The following is a 21,178-nucleotide window of genomic DNA, read 5'->3' as shown; positions in this document are numbered from 1 at the left end:
TCAGTATAAATGATGATACACTGATTCAGTAGTAACTAGTATATATGTTGTGGACAGAGTAAATAGATGTTAACCTATACAATTTGATAATCACAATGTTAATAGGACAGTTGTATCTCACTCAAAACTAGTATATACGTTGTGAACAGAGTAAATAGATGTTAGCCTAAACAATTTGATAATCACAATGTTAATAGGATAGTTATATCTCACTCAAAGATAGTGGTTAATGGGTGACAATGATCACTATATTGTCCTTTATAAAGGTCTTGATAGTAGAATACCAAGGCAGCAATCTGTAGTGGTCCAGACCAGGATCCAATTAAGCAATCTAAAATATCAAACAGAGACAGATGCGCCACATGGCCCAATATTGTAGTTTCCAAATTTATGTAGATTTTACTATATAGTTGAACTCACATGTATTGGAGCACCTCAATTGGTGCAAATGACACAGTCTGGGATCTATAGCAGTCACCCAGCAGACCGGCCTCTCGAGTTGTTCAGGGTCTGTGTAAAATAGAAAACACAAAAAAGCCTATATGGCCTAGTATTGTATGACTAGAGTGATTTCACACCAGATAGTAGTATAAGATTTTGAACTCACATTTGGTGAAGCATCCCCAATGATGCTATAGAGACAAGCTGGGATTAATTCAGTCACCCAACAGACTTAGCTCGTGGCATACAGCATGCAATAGTCCTCTCAGTGGTCTTTAGGTCAGTGATATCCTCAGATAAAAACCAGTTCATAGGCAGCAAGTGTTTATAGTAAAAGTTAAAATCACTTTAATAAAATAATATTAAATTGCGACGCGTTTCTCAGTCTGACTGTTTCCTCAGGCATAATAAAATGGTTTACAAACACTTGCTATATATTCCTAAACAAACCACTTAACATAATTGGTAACACTTGTTGTGGGTGTGGTTTATGACATCATCAGTATCCTAGCTACTGATATATTTTAGCAACAAATGTGACACAGTATTGTATACTTAAACAATGTACATCAGAGTTTACATTTTATGAGTCAAGTGAAACAATCTACCTCATACTTTGCAGTGCAAATATTAATCATAATACATAAAACACATCAATATTATAATATTGTAGCAATACATATATTTCCCCATATCCAGTGAGATTTGTCTCATGCTACTCAATCATATCTGATTCCTATCTCTATTTCTATTTAATGTCTAGGCTGGGTCTGTTTTATATCAGAACATCTTTAATCCATTGTTTAATGGTTTATCTTTTTTCTTATTTAGTTTTTAAGTGTCTGATCCCTCTCTGCCAATAGCCCCAATCTACATTTAATATGAGGGTAACTATTTTTTGTTCAAACCTTTGTATTAAACATTATAAGCCCTTTGATTTATTGGTATGTAATAGTTTTATAATCTACTGCTGTGCATAAACTGTGATTTCAAATGGCAGGTTGTTGACTAACCTTATAGGGCTATTGATCCATTAGATTCGAGTAGTTTCAAACGCCATCTGATGTTCTAAATGGCGTGTGTGTTGCGCTAATGCGCATGTGTACAACGTCAATGTGTATGTGAGTAATGTTGCCAAGGGAACAAATAGTGTTAGTCAATTATACGTTGTGCGTAAAACGTGATACGTCCCAAGCTGCGCCAGTGCGCATGTCAGCACTGCTAAGGCGTCTCAAGCTTTCGTTGCCAAGGGAACCGGAATCCCATTCAATCTCACGTTATGCGTGTTATAGCCTTACAGCTGATAGGTTAGTATTATCTTGTAGGAGGTTTTTATTGTTTATGCTAGTGCGCATGTCAGCATTGCCAAGGAGTCTCAAGTTTTCATTGCCAAGGGAACCAGAATCTCATTCAGTCTCACGTTATGCGTGCTATAGCCTTTCGACTGATAGGCCAATATTATCTTGTAGGTGGTTTCCATTGTCCATGGGAAATAGACACCAACTACAAATTGAGACGTATATATTTGCTCTCTTGTCCACAGTAACCCCCATATAATAATGGCATATTAGTGGAAAAAATATATAATAATAATAAAGAGCAATATCATATTCCATGTGTACCGAGTCCTTCCCATCATAACATATCGTAGTGGGATATGATTACAGACATGTAATGACATAATACCATATTTAGAACAAATGTTAGCCAAAATGATGTATGTTGTTATACATCAGAATATGTATGTATATATTGTTCATATAGGAAATCATAAATATTATAAATTTTATAAAACTAGATCTCTTTTGACTCACAGTGTGTGTATTTCAGTAGTTAATATCCAGTGATACATACTACTATGTGATGTTGTTATAACAATATATAGGTCATATTATAACTAATCGTTATTATTGGGCTGATGGTACTGCGGCTCCATAGGAGTATATTTTACTAATACCCTTCCTTTATATGATGTCCCTATTTGTATTTACTAAGTGTCATGTATGTGTATAAACATGTGTGTATCTTAGTGGTGTCAAATTTCATAAACAATAGGATTAGTGGTTCAATTTCAAGATATAGTTGTTACTTTGGTGTTTTTTGATATCTAATTGATATGTGTATTCATTAATATTCTGCTCAAGTGACTATATGTGTTTACTTGTGTCAAATGTGTGTGTTAGATATATTTATATATTTGTTAGTGTCAGATTTTGGAAAAGTGATGTCTGATAGTTATATTTCTCCAACATAGGTGTGTCCGGTCCACGGCGTCATCCTTACTTGTGGGATATTCTCTTCCCCAACAGGAAATGGCAAAGAGCCCAGCAAAGCTGGTCACATGATCCCTCCTAGGCTCCGCCTACCCCAGTCATTCTCTTTGCCGTTGTACAGGCAACATCTCCACGGAGATGGCTTAGAGTTTTTTAGTGTTTAACTGTAGTTTTTTATTATTCAATCAAGAGTTTGTTATTTTGAAATAGTGCTGGTATGTACTATTTACTCAGAAACAGAAAAGAGATGAAGATTTCTGTTTGTATGAGGAAAATGATTTTAGCAACCGTAACTAAAATCCATGGCTGTTCCACACAGGACTGTTGAGAGCAATTAACTTCAGTTGGGGGAACAGTGTGCAGTCTCTTGCTGCTTGAGGTATGACACATTCTAACAAGACGATGTAATGCTGGAAGCTGTCATTTTCCCTATGGGATCCGGTAAGCCATATTTATTACGATCGTAAATAAGGGCTTTACAAGGGCTTATTTAGACTGTAGACTTTTCTGGGCTAAATCGATTCATTATTAGCACATATTTAGCCTTGAGGAATCATTTTATCTGGGTATTTTGATATAATAATATCGGCAGGCACTGTATTAGACACCTTATTTCTTAGGGGCTTTCCCAAAGCATAAGCAGAGTCTCATTTTCGCGCCGGTGTGGCGCACTTGTTTTTGAGAGGCATGGCATGCAGTCGCATGTGAGAGGAGCTCTGATACTTAGAAAAGACTTTCTGAAGGCGTCATTTGGTATCGTATTCCCCTTTGGGCTTGGTTGGGTCTCAGCAAAGCAGATACCAGGGACTGTAAAGGGGTTAAAGCTTATAACGGCTCCGGTTCCGTTATTTTAAGGGTTAAAGCTTCCAAATTTGGTGTGCAATATTTTTAAGGCTTTAAGACACTGTGGTGAAAATTTTGTGATTTTTGAACAATTCCTTCATGTTTTTTCGCAATTGCAGTAACAAAGTGTGTTCAGTTTAAAATTTAAAGTGACAGTAACGGTTTTATTTTAAAACGTTTTTTGTACTTTCTTATCAAGTTTATGCCTGTTTAACATGTCTGAACTACCAGATAGACTGTGTTCTGAATGTGGGGAAGCCAGAATTCCTATTCATTTAAATAAATGTGATTTATGTGATAATGACAATGATGCCCAAGATGATTCCTCAAGTGAGGGGAGTAAGCATGGTACTGCATCATTCCCTCCTTCGTCTACACGAGTCTTGCCCACTCAGGAGGCCCCTAGTACATCTAGCGCGCCAATACTCCTTACTATGCAACAATTAACGGCTGTAATGGATAATTCTGTCAAAAACATTTTAGCCAAAATGAACCCTTGTCAGCGTAAGCGTGGCTGCTCTGTTTTAGTTACTGAAGAGCATGACGACGCTGATATTAATATCTCTGAAGGGCCCCTAATCCAGTTTGAGGGGGCCAGGGAGGTTTTGTCTGAGGGAGAAATTACTGATTCAGGGAACATTTCTCATCAGGCTGAATCTGATGTGATTACATTTAAATTTAAGTTGGAACATCTCCGCATTTTGCTTAAGGAGGTATTATCCACTCTGGATGATTGTGAAAAGTTGGTCATTCCAGAGAAACTATGTAAAATGGACAAGTTCCTAGAGGTGCCGGGGCTCCCAGAAGCTTTTCCTATACCCAAGCGGGTGGCGGACATTGTTAATAAAGAATGGGAAAGGCCCGGTATTCCTTTCGTCCCTCCCCCCATATTTAAAAAATTGTTTCCTATGGTCGACCCCAGAAAGGACTTATGGCAGTCAGTCCCCAAGGTCGAGGGAGCGGTTTCTACTTTAAACAAACGCACCACTATACCCATAGAGGATAGTTGTGCTTTCAAAGATCCTATGGATAAAAAATTAGAAGGTTTGCTTAAAAAGATGTTTGTTCAGCAGGGTTACCTTCTACAACCCATTTCATGCATTGTCCCTGTCACTACAGCTGCATATTTCTGGTTTGATGAACTGATTAAGGTGCTCGATAGTGATTCTCCTCCTTATGAGGAGATTATGGACAGAATCAATGCTCTCAAATTGGCTAATTCTTTCACTCTAGACGCCACTTTGCAAGTGGCTAGGTTAGCGGCTAAGAATTCTGGGTTTGCTATTGTGGCGCGCAGAGCGCTTTGGTTGAAATCTTGGTCGGCTGATGCGTCTTCCAAGAACAAGTTACTAAACATTCCTTTCAAGGGGAAAACGCTGTTTGGCCCTGACTTGAAAGAGATTATCTCTGATATCACTGGGGGTAAGGGCCACGCCCTTCCTCAGGATAGGCCTTTCAAGGCAAAAAATAGACCTAATTTTCGTCCCTTTCGTAAAAACGGACCAGCCCAAAGTGCTACGTCCTCTAAGCAAGAGGGTAATACTTCTCAGGCCAAGCCAGCTTGGAGACCAATGCAAGGCTGGAACAAGGGAAAGCAGGCCAAGAAACCTGTCACTGCTACCAAGACAGCATGAAATATTGGCCCCCGATCCGGGACCGGATCTGGTGGGGGGCAGACTCTCTCTCTTCGCTCAGGCTTGGGCAAGAGATGTTCTGGATCCTTGGGCGCTAGAAATAGTCTCCCAGGGTTATCTTCTGGAATTCAAGGGACTTCCCCCAAGGGGGAGGTTCCACAGGTCTCAGTTGTCTTCAGACCACATAAAAAGACAGGCGTTCTTACATTGTGTAGAAGACCTGTTAAAAATGGGAGTGATTCATCCTGTTCCATTAAGAGAACAAGGGATGGGGTTCTACTCCAATCTGTTCATAGTTCCCAAAAAAGAGGGAACGTTCAGACCAATCTTAGATCTCAAGATCTTAAACAAATTTCTCAAGGTCCCATCGTTCAAGATGGAAACCATTCGAACTATCCTTCCTTCCATCCAGGAAGGTCAATTCATGACCACGGTGGATTTAAAGGATGCGTATCTACATATTCCTATCCACAAGGAACATCATCGGTTCCTAAGGTTTGCATTCCTGGACAAACATTACCAGTTTGTGGCGCTTCCTTTCGGATTAGCCACTGCTCCAAGGATTTTCACAAAGGTACTAGGGTCCCTTCTAGCGGTACTAAGACCAAGGGGCATTGCAGTAGTACCTTACCTGGACGACATTCTGATTCAAGCGTCGTCCCTCCCTCGAGCAAAGGCTCACACGGACATCGTCCTGGCCTTTCTCAGATCTCACGGCTGGAAAGTGAACGTGGAAAAGAGTTCTCTATCCCCGTCAACAAGGGTTCCCTTCTTGGGAACAATTATAGACTCCTCAGAAATGAGGATTTTTCTAACAGAGGCCAGAAAGACAAAGCTTCTGGACTCTTGTCGGATACTTCATTCCGTTCCTCTTCCTTCCGTAGCTCAGTGCATGGAAGTGATCGGGTTGATGGTAGCGGCAATGGACATAGTTCCTTTTGCGCGCATTCATCTAAGACCATTACAACTGTGCATGCTCAGTCAGTGGAATGGGGACTATACAGACTTGTCTCCAAAGATACAAGTAAATCAGAGGACCAGAGACTCACTCCGTTGGTGGCTGTCCCTGGACAACCTGTCACGAGGGATGACATTCCACAGACCAGAGTGGGTCATTGTCACGACCGACGCCAGTCTGATGGGCTGGGGCGCGGTCTGGGGATCCCTGAAAGCTCAGGGTCTTTGGTCTCGGGAAGAATCTCTTCTACCGATAAATATTCTGGAACTGAGAGCGATATTCAATGCTCTCAAGGCTTGGCCTCAGCTAGCGAGGACCAAGTTCATTCGGTTTCAATCAGACAACATGACGACTGTTGCGTACATCAACCATCAGGGGGGAACAAGGAGTTCCCTAGCGATGGAAGAAGTGACCAAGATTATTCTATGGGCGGAGTCTCACTCCTGCCACCTGTCTGCTATCCACATCCCGGGAGTGGAAAATTGGGAAGCGGATTTTCTGAGTCGTCAGACATTGCATCCGGGGGAGTGGGAACTCCATCCGGAAATTTTTGCCCAAGTCACTCAACTATGGGGCATTCCAGACATGGATCTGATGGCCTCTCGTCAGAACTTCAAAGTTCCTTGCTACGGGTCCAGATCCAGGGATCCCAAGGCGGTTCTAGTGGATGCACTAGTAGCACCTTGGACCTTCAAACTAGCTTATGTGTTCCCGCCGTTTCCTCTCATCCCCAGGCTGGTAGCCAGGATCAATCAGGAGAGGGCGTCGGTGATCTTGATAGCTCCTGCGTGGCCACGCAGGACTTGGTATGCAGATCTGGTGAATATGTCATCGGCTCCACCTTGGAAGCTACCTTTGAGACGAGACCTTCTTGTTCAGGGTCCGTTCGAACATCCGAATCTGGTTTCACTCCAGCTGACTGCTTGGAGATTGAACGCTTGATTTTATCGAAGCGAGGTTTCTCAGATTCTGTTATCGATACTCTTGTTCAGGCCAGAAAGCCTGTAACTAGAAAGATTTACCACAAAATTTGGAAAAAATATATCTGTTGGTGTGAATCTAAAGGATTCCCTTGGGACAAGGTTAAGATTCCTAGGATTCTATCCTTCCTTCAAGAAGGATTGGAAAAAGGATTATCGGCAAGTTCCCTGAAGGGACAGATTTCTGCCTTGTCGGTGTTACTTCACAAAAAACTGGCAGCTGTGCCAGATGTTCAAGCCTTTGTTCAGGCTCTGGTTAGAATCAAGCCTGTTTACAAACCTTTGACTCCTCCTTGGAGTCTCAATTTAGTTCTTTCAGTTCTTCAGGGGGTTCCGTTTGAACCCTTACATTCCGTTGATATTAAGTTATTATCTTGGAAAGTTTTGTTTTTAGTTGCAATTTCTTCTGCTAGAAGAGTTTCAGAATTGTCTGCTCTGCAGTGTTCTCCTCCTTATCTGGTGTTCCATGCAGATAAGGTGGTTTTACGTACTAAACCTGGTTTTCTTCCAAAAGTTGTTTCTAACAAAAACATTAACCAGGAGATTATCGTACCTTCTCTGTGTCCGAAACCAGTTTCAAAGAAGGAACGCTTGTTGCACAATTTGGATGTTGTTCGCGCTCTAAAATTCTATTTAGATGCTACAAAGGATTTTAGACAAACATCTTCCTTGTTTGTTGTTTATTCCGGTAAAAGGAGAGGTCAAAAAGCAACTTCTACCTCTCTCTCTTTTTGGATTAAAAGCATCATCAGATTGGCTTACGAGACTGCCGGACGGCAGCCTCCCGAAAGAATCACAGCTCATTCCACTAGGGCTGTGGCTTCCACATGGGCCTTCAAGAACGAGGCTTCTGTTGATCAGATATGTCGGGCAGCGACTTGGTCTTCACTGCACACTTTTACCAAATTTTACAAGTTTGATACTTTTGCTTCTTCTGAGGCTTTTTTTGGGAGAAAGGTTTTGCAAGCCGTGGTGCCTTCCATTTAGGTGACCTGATTTGCTCCCTCCCTTCATCCGTGTCCTAAAGCTTTGGTATTGGTTCCCACAAGTAAGGATGACGCCGTGGACCGGACACACCTATGTTGGAGAAAACAGAATTTATGTTTACCTGATAAATTTCTTTCTCCAACGGTGTGTCCGGTCCACGGCCCGCCCTGGTTTTTTAATCAGGTCTGATAATTTATTTTCTTTAACTACAGTCACCACGGTACCATATGGTTTCTCCTATGCTATTATTCCTCCTTAACGTCGGTCGAATGACTGGGGTAGGCGGAGCCTAGGAGGGATCATGTGACCAGCTTTGCTGGGCTCTTTGCCATTTCCTGTTGGGGAAGAGAATATCCCACAAGTAAGGATGACGCCGTGGACCGGACACACCGTTGGAGAAAGAAATTTATCAGGTAAACATAAATTCTGTTTTTTAGTCTTTATAGAAATTTTTCCTTAGTGTGTAGGAAGAGATATACTTGCAAAAAGTGTTAGATAAATTTCAGATGTAGTATATCTATAAGTATATATAGATATCTTAAAGTGTCATTCCGTTTGATGTATATTACCTTAAGTGTGATATATGTGTCATTACGTGTGATATATATGTGTGTGCCCTCCTAATAATTTAACCCAATGTGTCACTTATATCAGAATGTGTATCAAAGAATATATATTACCAATAAAGATAGATGGTAATAAGTGCAAGATATGCCCAGTGATGGTCACATTTTTCCTCCATAGAAAGGCATAATGTATAAGAATAGATCTATACGTGTAGGTATAGATGTTTTGTTCTTAAATCTACAGGGTTATTCATAGGGTATTATGGTGGACTTGATATAACTTTACAGATCAAATGCTGCTAGATCTACGCACTCATTCAGACCCTCCGGAACTAAAGTGTGTAGTTTGTGAATCCAGAATGTTTCTCTCCGGCGTAGAGTAAGCATGGGGTTATGACTGTTCCTTGGTACTTGCTCTATAGGTAGAATATGAACAGATTTGGAACTACCTTTATGTGCGTAAGCACAATGCCTTGATAGGCTGTGTTTAAGAAATTTTCTTTCTATGTTATATTTGTGTTCACTCCATCTTTTCTTTATGGTTCGGGAGGTACGCCCTACATATTGGACCCCACATGTACAGCTAATCAGATAAATTACGTACGTGGATTCACATGAGAGTCTCTTGGTGATCTTAAATTGTTCCCCCGTTTGATATGAACAGAATGTATTGGTACCAGCTCTCACCACTTTGCACATATTGCATCGTGGCTTGAGACATTTATATACTCCATTTTTGGGCATAAACTTGCCCAAAAAAGTCCTATTAGGGACTATGACCTGATTTTGTGATGATATTTTATCTCTCACTATCTTACTTGGGGCCAATTTGTTTTTGAGTGTAGGGGCTCTCCTATAGACAATCCTAGGCTTCATAGACACAGAGTTTTTTAGAAATGGGTCGTCACATATAATGGGCCAATGTTTTATAATGATGTTACTAATTTCTCTATATTGGCTACTATAGCCAGTGATGAAAAGTGGTGTTTTACCTGACTCATAGTTTTTTTCTTCATTGGATTTAACTTTTGATTTGGTTTGTGACAAATATTTGTTTCTGTCATCATGCAGAGCTCTTAAATATCCTTTTTGTACTAGATCAGATGGGTACCCTTTTTCCATGAATCTATCTTTGAGAATCATAGATTGTTTTTTGTAGCTTTCTATTGTGCTACAATTCCGTCGGATTCTTCTGAATTGCCCATATGGGACATTCTTTTTCCAACAGTGATAGTGGTTACTCCCATAATTGAGAAAGCTGTTACAATCAACCTTCTTAAAAAAGGTTTCTGACATGATATCTCCAGTAGCAGAAAAAAAGAGAAGTAGATCCAAATATTCAATCATGTTAGATTGAATATTACTTGTAAATTCCAAATCAAATTCATTTGAATTTAAAGAATTGGTATATATTACTGCCTCCTCATATGTGCCTCTAAACAAAAAAATCAGATCATCTATATAACGGCCATAGAACACCAGACTCGCACTCATAGGAGATCCATATACATGGGTCTCCTCAAATTTGCCCATGTATAAGTTGGCAAAACTGGGTGCGAATCTGGTGCCCATGGCCGTCCCCTTCACCTGAAGGTAGTACATACCCTGATAAAGAAAATAGTTGTGATGTAAAATGAACTGAATTAGTTCAGTAATAAATTGTTGCTGTCTGACTGGCATGTAGATATCAGATGCCAAGTATGACTGGATTACTCTTAATCCTTTGTCATGTGGGATGTTTGAATATAACGAGCTAACGTCGCTCGTAATCCACCACAGGTTCTGGTCAGTCTTAGTAATCCCCAGAGTAGCTAGCTTATTTATTAAATCAGTCGAATCTTTTATAAAAGATTGTAAGGTAATCACATGTTTCTGTAAAAATGAATCCACATATGCGGAAACATGGTCGGTGGGGCGGAGGAATAGTGCTTCAGAATATCACAGACTACATTGAGGAGGCTAATAATATTCTCAACAATGCCAGCCACTATAGGATATTACCTAGCAATCCCACATTTGTGTATCAAAAACAACTATTATCTCTCCTCTCTGAGGGTTTTGATGAAGGCATTCTTACTAAAAAGGAGAAGGACTACCTCTATCCGAAAAATCCGAGTGTGGCCTTCTACTATCATCTTCCCAAAATACACAAAAATTCTTCTAAACCTCCTGGCCGCCCTATAGTGGCAGGCATAGATAGCCTCACCGACCATGTTTCCGCATATGTGGATTCATTTTTACAGAAACATGTGATTACCTTACAATCTTTTATAAAAGATTCGACTGATTTAATAAATAAGCTAGCTACTCTGGGGATTACTAAGACTGACCAGAACCTGTGGTGGATTACGAGCGACGTTAGTTCGTTATATTCAAACATCCCACATGACAAAGGATTAAGAGTAATCCAGTCATACTTGGCATCTGATATCTACATGCCAGTCAGACAGCAACAATTTATTACTGAACTAATTCAGTTCATTTTACATCACAACTATTTTCTTTATCAGGGTATGTACTACCTTCAGGTGAAGGGGACGGCCATGGGCACCAGATTCGCACCCAGTTTTGCCAACTTATACATGGGCAAATTTGAGGAGACCCATGTATATGGATCTCCTATGAGTGCGAGTCTGGTGTTCTATGGCCGTTATATAGATGATCTGATTTTTTTGTTTAGAGGCACATATGAGGAGGCAGTAATATATACCAATTCTTTAAATTCAAATGAATTTGATTTGGAATTTACAAGTAATATTCAATCTAACATGATTGAATATTTGGATCTACTTCTCTTTTTTTCTGCTACTGGAGATATCATGTCAGAAACCTTTTTTAAGAAGGTTGATTGTAACAGCTTTCTCAATTATGGGAGTAACCACTATCACTGTTGGAAAAAGAATGTCCCATATGGGCAATTCAGAAGAATCCGACGGAATTGTAGCACAATAGAAAGCTACAAAAAACAATCTATGATTCTCAAAGATAGATTCATGGAAAAAGGGTACCCATCTGATCTAGTACAAAAAGGATATTTAAGAGCTCTGCATGATGACAGAAACAAATATTTGTCACAAACCAAATCAAAAGTTAAATCCAATGAAGAAAAAAACTATGAGTCAGGTAAAACACCACTTTTCATCACTGGCTATAGTAGCCAATATAGAGAAATTAGTAACATCATTATAAAACATTGGCCCATTATATGTGACGACCCATTTCTAAAAAACTCTGTGTCTATGAAGCCTAGGATTGTCTATAGGAGAGCCCCTACACTCAAAAACAAATTGGCCCCAAGTAAGATAGTGAGAGATAAAATATCATCACAAAATCAGGTCATAGTCCCTAATAGGACTTTTTTGGGCAAGTTTATGCCCAAAAATGGAGTATATAAATGTCTCAAGCCACGATGCAATATGTGCAAAGTGGTGAGAGCTGGTACCAATACGTTCTGTTCATATCAAACGGGGGAACAATTTAAGATCACCAAGAGACTCTCATGTGAATCCACGTACGTAATTTATCTGATTAGCTGTACATGTGGGGTCCAATATGTAGGGCGTACCTCCCGAACCATAAAGAAAAGATGGAGTGAACACAAATATAACATAGAAAGAAAATTTCTTAAACACAGCCTATCAAGGCATTGTGCTTACGCACATAAAGGTAGTTCCAAATCTGTTCATATTCTACCTATAGAGCAAGTACCAAGGAACAGTCATAACCCCATGCTTACTCTACGCCGGAGAGAAACATTCTGGATTCACAAACTACACACTTTAGTTCCGGAGGGTCTGAATGAGTGCGTAGATCTAGCAGCATTTGATCTGTAAAGTTATATCAAGTCCACCATAATACCCTATGAATAACCCTGTAGATTTAAGAACAAAACATCTATACCTACACGTATAGATCTATTCTTATACATTATGCCTTTCTATGGAGGAAAAATGTGACCATCACTGGGCATATCTTGCACTTATTACCATCTATCTTTATTGGTAATATATATTCTTTGATACACATTCTGATATAAGTGACACATTGGGTTAAATTATTAGGAGGGCACACACATATATATCACACGTAATGACACATATATCACACTTAAGGTAATATACATCAAACGGAATGACACTTTAAGATATCTATATATACTTATAGATATACTACATCTGAAATTTATCTAACACTTTTTGCAAGTATATCTCTTCCTACACACTAAGGAAAAATTTCTATAAAGACTAAAAATATAACTATCAGACATCACTTTTCCAAAATCTGACACTAACAAATATATAAATATATCTAACACACACATTTGACACAAGTAAACACATATAGTCACTTGAGCAGAATATTAATGAATACACATATCAATTAGATATCAAAAAACACCAAAGTAACAACTATATCTTGAAATTGAACCACTAATCCTATTGTTTATGAAATTTGACACCACTAAGATACACACATGTTTATACACATACATGACACTTAGTAAATACAAATAGGGACATCATATAAAGGAAGGGTATTAGTAAAATATACTCCTATGGAGCCGCAGTACCATCAGCCCAATAATAACGATTAGTTATAATATGACCTATATATTGTTATAACAACATCACATAGTAGTATGTATCACTGGATATTAACTACTGAAATACACACACTGTGAGTCAAAAGAGATCTAGTTTTATAAAATTTATAATATTTATGATTTCCTATATGAACAATATATACATACATATTCTGATGTATAACAACATACATCATTTTGGCTAACATTTGTTCTAAATATGGTATTATGTCATTACATGTCTGTAATCATATCCCACTACGATATGTTATGATGGGAAGGACTCGGTACACATGGAATATGATATTGCTCTTTATTATTATTATATATTTTTTCCACTAATATGCCATTATTATATGGGGGTTACTGTGGACAAGAGAGCAAATATATACGTCTCAATTTGTAGTTGGTGTCTATTTCCCATGGACAATGGAAACCACCTACAAGATAATATTGGCCTATCAGTCGAAAGGCTATAGCACGCATAACGTGAGACTGAATGAGATTCTGGTTCCCTTGGCAATGAAAACTTGAGACTCCTTGGCAATGCTGACATGCGCACTAGCATAAACAATAAAAACCTCCTACAAGATAATACTAACCTATCAGCTGTAAGGCTATAACACGCATAACGTGAGATTGAATGGGATTCCGGTTCCCTTGGCAACGAAAGCTTGAGACGCCTTAGCAGTGCTGACATGCGCACTGGCGCAGCTTGGGACGTATCACGTTTTACGCACAACGTATAATTGACTAACACTATTTGTTCCCTTGGCAACATTACTCACATACACATTGACGTTGTACACATGCGCATTAGCGCAACACACACGCCATTTAGAACATCAGATGGCGTTTGAAACTACTCGAATCTAATGGATCAATAGCCCTATAAGGTTAGTCAACAACCTGCCATTTGAAATCACAGTTTATGCACAGCAGTAGATTATAAAACTATTACATACCAATAAATCAAAGGGCTTATAATGTTTAATACAAAGGTTTGAACAAAAAATAGTTACCCTCATATTAAATGTAGATTGGGGCTATTGGCAGAGAGGGATCAGACACTTAAAAACTAAATAAGAAAAAAGATAAACCATTAAACAATGGATTAAAGATGTTCTGATATAAAACAGACCCAGCCTAGACATTAAATAGAAATAGAGATAGGAATCAGATATGATTGAGTAGCATGAGACAAATCTCACTGGATATGGGGAAATATATGTATTGCTACAATATTATAATATTGATGTGTTTTATGTATTATGATTAATATTTGCACTGCAAAGTATGAGGTAGATTGTTTCACTTGACTCATAAAATGTAAACTCTGATGTACATTGTTTAAGTATACAATACTGTGTCACATTTGTTGCTAAAATATATCAGTAGCTAGGATACTGATGATGTCATAAACCACACCCACAACAAGTGTTACCAATTATGTTAAGTGGTTTGTTTAGGAATATATAGCAAGTGTTTGTAAACCATTTTATTATGCCTGAGGAAACAGTCTGAGACTGAGAAACGCGTCGCAATTTAATATTATTTTATTAAAGTGATTTTAACTTTTACTATAAACACTTGCTGCCTATGAACTGGTTTTTATCTGAGGATATCACTGACCTAAAGACCACTGAGAGGACTATTGCATGCTGTATGCCACGAGCTAAGTCTGTTGGGTGACTGAATTAATCCCAGCTTGTCTCTATAGCATCATTGGGGATGCTTCACCAAATGTGAGTTCAAAATCTTATACTACTATCTGGTGTGAAATCACTCTAGTCATACAATACTAGGCCATATAGGCTTTTTTGTGTTTTCTATTTTACACAGACCCTGAACAACTCGAGAGGCCGGTCTGCTGGGTGACTGTTATAGATCCCAGACTGTGTCATTTGCACCAATTGAGGTGCTCCAATACATGTGAGTTCAACTATATAGTAAAATCTACATAAATTTGGAAACTACAATATTGGGCCATGTGGCGCATCTGTCTCTGTTTGATATATACAATAGTCCTTTCATACCTATTAAGGTTACAGTAAAAGAAGATGGTCAAAGAAGATTGTGCCTTTGTGAGCGTGTTTTTTTTTTTTTTTTTTTTTTTATTTAGGAAAGATAAATTTATACATATCATATATGAAAAGCATTATAACATATTGAGAAAACAATACAGCAGTCATCTATTGCTCAGAAGTAGTGAAAATCCTCATTTTTTTTTTTTTACCCCATAAAACATCAATGCAGGCCACTCTTGGACCCTAACGGTTAGCTTATTAAAAGTCCAGGGGGTCATATTAGAAACAAAGAGTTAAGAGGAAAACAAAAAATAATAAGATGTAACACACACAAAGAGTGAAGTATTCAAAAAGAGGTGGCGTGGACTGAGCCATCCAGCAACAATCTGAAGAAGAATATTATTAGCATATTCTATAGCTTATGATTATACAAAATGATGACATAACCCCCAACGTGAGGTGAAAATTACTGTTCGCTATGTACCATGTCTGGGAGTTAAAATTATAATTAATGCACAAAAACTCAATAGCAACCTCATTATCTGCAGCACGTTTAAGTTTTATGTGGTCCACAAGTAAAATATGAGAGTACATTTTACAGTCTACATACATTTTATCCGACTCTATTTACATTGAAACCCACAACTCATTATAAAATGCAGGTTATAACCTGCTTCGCCCGGTGCCCCGGCCGCTGGCCACCAAGTTAATTTATAACATAACAATCTGTGGGTATATACTGTGTTGTCCTGGGATGCGATGTTATTGCCTGTTATGTTCCCCCAGGGACCCCCCCGTATCCCCAACAGGAACCGAGACAAGCAGAGTGTTATCATGGTATTGAAAGCAGCATCACAATAATATTAATAGTACTGAAGTGCTGTTATCTTAAGACGATGTCTTGTGTAGCCCTACAGTGTGGAGAGGTTGCTAATCACAACATATAATAGACCCAAACCTATTAACAAACGAATGACTTAAATGTATATAACAAAATAACTAATTTAGGAACCATCATATTGCCAGTGAATGTTCTGTGCTATAACATGCCTCTAGTCTTTATTTACCCATTTGGGATTACTCCAGCGATATTATGTGAGTCCTTGAGCAGGGTATTAGGAGGGTGTTTCCGCAAAAGCAAAAAAGTTCTATTTGTGCTCTCCGGATCAGGTGGCAATTGTAAAGTGTCCGGCTTTGCTTGGGCTCGTTCTGGAAACAAACTTTGTAGGTCGGTGGTGCCCAATATGGCTGCCCACGTGGAGAGAAGTTTCAGCTCAGCCGCTGCCTCCTGGAGGTCCCTCCCGGCACCTCCTCCATCTACCGCAAATAAGCTATGCACCTTCTGCCACTGAGAATTGATAGATCTGCCGAGTGGCACATAGCTAGTTGGGCTTGTTTGCTCCGGAGCTGCTGCGTGCGAACCATCTGTTATCTTCACTGCTGACCCGGCCTGCTGAGATTCGCGGGGTAAGATGGCTTCTGAGGGCCCTTCTTGTTTGCCTGTCTTAGCGGAGAGAGGCTTTGCAACGTTATCGGCGGGTGCAAGAGTGAGGAGCTTCATAAGATTATCAAACGGAGCCTTATCAATTAGTTGTAGGCATAGTAGTTCAAACTTGCGCCATTGTGCTGGAAGGCTATCGTTTGCTGTCGTCTCTCCCAAAGCGGCCATCTTATCCATGCAGTATTAGGCACCGTATGCCTGGTTTACTTTGTGATCAGAAGAAAGGGTTATATACGTCCACAAATAGGTAGCTTCTGGTAACTCAATGTGTTATCGGGAAAGTAAAGTCAGTAGGGCAGATACCTTCTGCCTGCACTGGTTACCCGGAGGAGCCGGGGGGGGGGGTCGTTACCTATTAGCAGGCCGCCGCCTTAGGTCTTGCTCGTCCAAACTAAAGCTCCAATATCATAGAAACAACAAAACAATGATATGTTATGATCACCGCTGCCTCAGTGATTCCTATATAATAAGATGTCTAGATGTAATAGTTGTTAAAGGATCCTAAATCGGCGGATTATAGAGAGATCCTTTAGAGCTAATAGTGAATGCGTCCTGTCAGGAACGCTGCTCGGACACGCCCCTGTGAACGTGTTTTTATACACAATCCTCTTTTAGAGCCCAGTTATGAAAACGACTTTACTAATAGTGACAATCACTACAGTGCGAGTGGGACCTAGAAACAAACAGTAAAGTGACATTAAATGCCATATAGAATTATGTATTTTTGTCAGAATAACATGTAGATGTATTTATTTAAAGTTGATTAAATATTGACAAAAAAAGTGTAAAGTTTTAGGGGTAGAGTTATGAAGCAGCGGATGCTTCAATCTACCCCCGTAGTTTCCAGATCTCTGGAAAGACCGCTGCTCTTTAACTTGTCCGCCACCCCTGAGGCGGCAGACAGCAATCCGCTCGATCGGATATGATCGGGTTGATTGACACCCCTGCTATTGGCCGTGAATGTGCAGGGGCGGTATTGCACAAGCATTTCACTAGAAATGCTTGTGCAATGATAAATGCTGACAGCGTATGCTTTCTGCATTTATCGATGTAGAATCATGTTCGCCCGCACATTGTTAAATCGGCCACTTTGTGTCTATAAAACTTCTTAGATTCTTGCACCTGGGCTCTGTGGTTTCTAGTTACGCCTCTGGCAACAGGTTTAAACACAGGTTGATTCTGACCAGGGCCTGACAAAAAGATTGAACATCTGGCACATCCGCCAGACGCTTGTGAAACAAAATAGATAATGCAGAAATCTGACCATTCAGAGAACTGACAACCCCTTCTCCAGACCTTCCTGGAGAAAAGACGAAATTCTAGGAATCCTGACTCTACTTCAAGAGTAGCCCTTAGATTCATACCAATAAAGGTATTTACGCTATACCTTATGGTAAATTTTTTGAGTAACTGGCTTGCGAGCCTGGATCATGGTCTTAATGACCGACTCAGAAAATCCACGATTAGACAGAACTAAGCGTTCAATCTCCAAGCAGTCAGCTTCAGAGAAATGAGATTTGGATGGAGGAATGGACCCTGAGTTAGAAGGTCCTTCCTCAGAGGTAACCTCCAAGGCGGCCGAGATGACATCTTCACTAAGTCTTCATACCAGATCTTGCGAGGCCATGCAGCAGCTATTAGAATTACCGATGCTCTATCTTGTTGGATACTAGCAATTAATAGAAGGATCGCAAACGGAGGAAACGGGTATGCTAGACCGATATCCCAAGAAACCGCCAGAGCATCTATCAGAGCGGCCTGAGGATCTCTTGACCTTGAACCATACCTTGGAAGCTTGGCGTTCTCCCGAGACCCCATCAGATCCAACTCCGGCACCCCCCATTTGAGGGTTAACCTTGAGAACACCTCCGGATGGAGAGCCCACTCCCTGGGATGAAATGTTTGTCTGCTCAGGAAATCCGTTTCCCAGTTGTCCACTCCAGGAATGTGGATGGCAGATAGACAATAATTGTGAACTTCCACTCACTGAATAATCCGTGCCACCTCCTTCATGGCTAAGGAACTCCGAGTTCCTCCCTGGTGGTTGATGTAAGCCACTGAGGTGGTGATGTCCGACTGGAATCCGATAAACCAGGCTAAGGACAATTGAGGCCAAGCCATCAGAGCATTGTAAATCGCTCTTAACTCCAAGATGTTTATGGGAAGAGCAGACTCCTCCCGAGTCCATAGTCCCTGCGCCTTTAACGAGTCCCAGACTGCTCCCCATCTGGAAAATTATGGTTAGAAGTAGTCTTCAAGAAAGACTAGCAGCCAAAAAGTCATACCTCTGACGTGAAAACAAAGCCAATCAACTGAACTATGTACAGGAACTCGGGTACAGAAAAATGGCAGCAGGTGCTCTGGATTGATGATTCAAAAGTTTACATATTTTGCTGTAGCAGTAGGCAGTTTTTTACCCCGAAGTGCTGGAGAGCGGTATAAGAATGAGTGTCTACAGGCAACAGTGAATCATCGTGGAGGTTTCTGCAAATGGAGTTAAAGGGACACTGAACCAAAAAATGTTCTTTCATGATTCAGATAGAGCATGCAATTTTAAGCCACGTTCTAATTTATTCCTATTATCAATTTTTCTTCGTTCTCTTGCTATCATTATTTTATAAAGAAGACATCTAAGCTTTTTTTTTATGGACAGCACTTTTTTATTGGTGGATGAGTTTATCCACCAATCAGCAAGAACAACCCAGGTTGATAACCAAAAATGGGCCGGCATCTAAACTTACTTTCTTGCATTTCAAATAAAGATACCAAGAGAATGAAGAAAATGTGATAATAGGACTAAATTAGAAAGTTGCTTAAAATGTCATGCTCTATCTGAATCACGAAAGAAATTTTTTGGGTACAGTGTCCCTTTAAAGGGACAGTCTACACCAGAATTTTTATTGTTTAAAAAGATTAATAATCTCTTTATTACTCATTCCCCAGTTTTGCGTAACCAACACAGTTATACTAATATACTTTTTACCTCTGTGATTACCTTGTATCTAAGCCTCTGCAGACTATCCCCTTATCTCTGTGCTTTTGACAGACATGCAGTTAAGCCAATCAGTACAGACTCCTAAATAACTCCTTGGGAGTGAGCACAATGTTATCTATATGACACACATGAACTAGTACTGTCTAACCTTGAAAAACTTTCAAAATGCTCTGAGCTGAGGCGGTTTCCAGCAGTTTAGAAATCAGTTTAAATCTACCTAGGTTTAGCATTTCAAAAATACCAACAAGGAAACAAAACAAATTTGATGATAAAAGTAATTTGGAGAATTGTTTAAAATTGCATGCCGTATCTGAATCATGAAAGTTTAGTTTGATTAGACTGTCCCTTTAAAGATTTGGTCAAAATTATTAGTCTCCTCAATGCTGAGAAGTGCAGGAATCTGATTGGCCCCAGATTTATTCTGCAGCAATACAATGACACCAAATGTACAGCCAAAGTCTCTAAAGAACTATCTTCAGCGTAATAAAGAACAAAAAGTCCTGGAATTGATGGTTTCACCCTGATCTCAAGATGATTGACTCTATCTAGGATTACGTGAATAGACAGAAGCAATGGAGGCTTCCTAAATTCACAGAATAACTGTGGTTAGTTCATTTGGAAACATCCTTTTTTTTAACTGTGTGCAAGTTTACCTAGAAGAATTGATGCTGTTTAGAAGGCAAAGAGTGGTCACTCTAAATATTGATTTGATTTAGATATTTTTTACTCACTTTGCATTCTGTGTCTAATGTCCCTTTAAAGAACAGATGAGCATCTGTCTGACTCTTGGCCATCAGTGAGCTGTTCCTGATCTTAGCTGTCCGTTTTTCTGGTCTCCACCAGTGTGAGTTTGTGTCATCCTGGTCTCTAGCAGTGGCAGCCTGTATTCATGGTTCAGCAGTGGCAGCCTGTGAATCCAGTATTAGCAGAAGCAGTGTGTCTTTGTTCCTTGTTTCCGCAATGAAAGCTTGTGTCCCTAGTCTTCAGCAGCCTTGCTCCTGGGCTTACCATTTGCAGGCTGTATTCCTCTACTCAACAGTGACAGTCTGTGTTCCTTATCTCAACAGAGGCAGCTTGCACTCCTAGTCTGCACTTGTGACAGTCTGTGTTGCCTGTTTCTGGGCTCAGCATTGGCAGCTGGCACTTATGGTCTCCAGCACTGTGTCAGGGTTTTTTTCCTGCTTTGTTTGCCATGTGCTGTTGGCAGCCATTTTACTCACCTCTCTTGCTGACTCTGGTACATAGTGTGTGATGCTGCTCATTTCCTGCATGCCCTTTTATGGCCAGACTGGTGTACATCATCCATGTGAGACAGGTTGCAGTCTCAGAATTGTGATATCATCACTTATTACTTGAAGGGCCTCTGTTCAGTATGCTTTGCCCTTGCGTTG

General features: G+C 39.8%; 1 protein-coding gene across 3 annotated transcripts in view; it reads left to right on the top strand.

Annotated features, from left to right (window-relative positions):
• Positions 1-21,178, top strand: part of PARP9 (poly(ADP-ribose) polymerase family member 9) — a 677,909-nt gene that overhangs the window by 490,675 nt on the left and 166,056 nt on the right. The gene's annotated exons all lie outside the window — the stretch shown is intronic.

The sequence above is a fragment of the Bombina bombina genome, chromosome 1, assembly GCF_027579735.1.
Source record: "Bombina bombina isolate aBomBom1 chromosome 1, aBomBom1.pri, whole genome shotgun sequence".
In the NCBI taxonomy this organism is placed as follows: domain Eukaryota; kingdom Metazoa; phylum Chordata; class Amphibia; order Anura; family Bombinatoridae; genus Bombina; species Bombina bombina.
Note: the sequence above shows the minus strand (reverse complement) of the source record. Positions and strands in the feature narration are given on the sequence as shown.